This window comes from Amia ocellicauda, chromosome 19, assembly GCF_036373705.1.
Source record: "Amia ocellicauda isolate fAmiCal2 chromosome 19, fAmiCal2.hap1, whole genome shotgun sequence".
In the NCBI taxonomy this organism is placed as follows: Eukaryota; Metazoa; Chordata; class Actinopteri; order Amiiformes; family Amiidae; genus Amia; species Amia ocellicauda.
This window is the reverse complement of record NC_089868.1, coordinates 1,996,080-1,999,009: the sequence shown is the minus strand read 5'-3', so window position 1 is coordinate 1,999,009 and position 2,930 is coordinate 1,996,080. Positions and strand designations below refer to the sequence as shown.

The 2,930-nt window shown below is 46.4% G+C and overlaps 1 non-coding gene across 1 annotated transcript; it reads left to right on the top strand.

Moving 5' to 3' along the window:
• The first annotated feature begins 2,400 nt into the window (after positions 1 to 2,400).
• On the top strand, positions 2,401 to 2,472 carry trnag-ucc (transfer RNA glycine (anticodon UCC)). The gene has a single exon. It is a non-coding gene; the product is annotated as a tRNA-Gly (tRNA).
• Positions 2,473 to 2,930: the final 458 nt, after the last annotated feature.

Genomic DNA, 2,930 nt, shown 5'->3' with positions numbered 1-2,930 from the left:
TTGGCTCATCCAGGTCATTGAGCAGCTGCCCAAGTTTCTCTATTATAAACGGCTCCTTTTTCAGCTCCAGCAAAATCTCATCTATGATTTTCTGGACTTGTCCAGCAGTGACATGTATGTGGGAGTAAGACAGAGCCTTGATTAGTGCCGGTTTCAGCCACGGTTTGTTCAGTCTTCTGTAAAACACGTTGAAATAGAACAGGAAATAGTAACGGTCTGGTTCAAACAAACAACTGTGTCTCAACTGACTGGGGTGATTCACTTCACACCCCCGACAGACTTCTTTCAGAGCTCGGTCGATGAGAGCACTCAGAATATACACCAGGGTGCTTTTAACCACTCTGCTTACTTGGACACCTACCCCGGGCATAAATCCTGCGTCTTCATCACGCCCCCGAGACAGTCCGATGCTCATTGGGTCGCCTGGTGGTTTGTGGGGTGTTTCTACATCCATTGGACTGACCCCCTCCTGAGACGCACAGACGGTAGACAGTTCGGCAAAATCGAGGCCCTCCATGAGCTCCAGAGGCTGGGGATCCCCGAGACTCATTTGGACATCCATCGCTCCGCATGTTGTTTCGTCCTGAGGGACCGGGGTCTGAGGTCTTGGAGGGTAACCGCAGTCAGAGGGTTCCGGAGTGTATACAAAATCTGGGGAATAGAACCAGGGGTGATCCCGGGTTTGAAGAGGCCTGTAGAGCCTGTCGACGTCCGCAGCTTTCGGGTAAGACATTCTCTTTAATTTTAAACCATGAATGAATTGTTGCGCCTTTTATCCTATCTCTTCACTACGTCACGACACACCGCCCTCTTAGAAGAGAGTAGACCCTGAGCCGTCAGACCCCCCTCCAACCCCCCACAGGTCGTCTGTTTTATCATCGTCGTCGTCATTCAAGGGGGATATATAATCCATAATCCAGCATATTCAACTTCTAACAGAATCCAGTTGTGAACATTTGGTCAAGATGTCAAAACCATCATTTATACAGTTTATGACCTCTTTCAAGAACGGCCAGTCCACGGCGTCAAACATAATTTCAGTAACCTGTTTTTCTGGATCCTCCACAACCCCTTCAATAGGGTTTGTAATCAGGGTACTGCTAAACAAAACCTTACGATCAGTAGTTAGAGATAGACTCTTCACCACTGTACCGTAGTTCTGCAAGCTTTCCCATTCACACCTTTCAAAACTCTGAGTCGGAGACTCCGTTTCGCCTTCTCTTGGACCCTCTTGCAAGCCTTCTAGAGTCTTATCCACAAGCCCCAGGTCTCTCCATGCCATCACCTTCAACCAGTCCTCAAAAGAGTATTCAATCACCGTCTCAAAAGGTTCCAACGTACCCTCCTTCTCTCCCAAAGCAAAAAGCTCCACTCCAACATAGCTGGGATCCCTTTTAAAGCGGTAACCCCGTCGACCCCCCCAGAACAACACCCAGGAGCGTTCAATCTTCAAATTGGTGAGTACAGGAACCCTTGCCCGGGATTGTTTCTTGCGGGGTTTCATGTTGATGTCGCTGGACATGTTGAAGAAGCGGGATGTTTCAGATGCTGAGAATTAAAGAGGTATTGCCTAAAAGCAGCGCGGGGTCTTAAATAGAGAGGAGAGTTTCGGGGCGTTGCCTTCAGAGGGGGGGGGGGGTCTTTATGGGTGGCCTTGTTGTTCAGGGTTTTAGGGGTGTACACTTTCTGACGGATATGACGTAGGAATAATTAAGGAAATAACTCTAAAATCACGCCCCCCAATTATGACGTAGGAATATTAATAAGCTTAGGGCATACGTCATAACAAAATAGGCCGCGCCCAAAAAACCCTACTATCTACTGATGTGCGGTCCTAATTAATCGGCTACGTAAATCATTCCTTTCCGACCGAACCTGTAACGCTCAAATAAATAATCTGTATAATTTATTTAGCCATCTAACTTCAAGTTAACCTGACACTGAGCAGGTTTGATTTTTGTTTGTCCGTGTTCCACCTCGGGGGGTAAATTCAATAAACTATGCGCTAAATAAAAACTGACCTTTAAATAAACAGTATTCATCTATCGAGAATCTATGTTCATGGTTTGTATAGAAGTATTTCCACATATGCATCTGGACACTCGGGCAAGCCAGCTGAGAAGTCGCTCAAGTCGCCGCAGCTAAGTATCGCCTTTTTCTCTCGCGTTTCCTAGTTTAGTTAAGAGTTACATTGATTGTTTACGTGGTTTGTTTAGCTAAGAATGATATATCTTGCACCTGTTTTGTAGTAAGAGCAGCGACTGTTTGTTAGTGAATTTAGCAAGTTACTTAGCACACTCAATCAGAAGCTTTACACTGTAGGCTGTGATTATTCGCATGTATCTAGTCAGATGAATGATCTGAAATGCATCAAAAGTCATGGAATGAGAGACTTTCCGGGCGTTGGTGGTATAGTGGTGAGCATAGCTGCCTTCCAAGCAGTTGACCCGGGTTCGATTCCCGGCCAACGCAACGTTTTCTTTCTAGGCTTCCGCCATCACACTTGTGATGCTTCGGGGGAGTTCGACACCATTCAAGCTATTGCGACCCTACTAAGCCTGCACTTACCGCTGTTTTCACTAACACACTTCTGGTGAACCGTTGCGCATGAACAGATGACGAATAAATGGCCTTACACTAGTATCCCACAGCACCAGCTTCGTCTGTAGAAAAACAAAGGTTCCTCTGCCTGCTGCAGGATACCCACATCACACTTGACTCGCAGACCTTTACTGCGCCCTCTTGCTTGACGTGGGCCGTGCTCCCAGAAGCGCTGTAACATACATGTGCACTTGCGTGCAAAAGTATTCGGTATTACATTTATTTGACGTGTTCATTGCTTGAATATACTTTAAAAGCTAATACACTCCTCTCCATGCTCACCAACAACAATGTTGGCGACGATGACGGCTAAAGTAAGGAGAAATAGA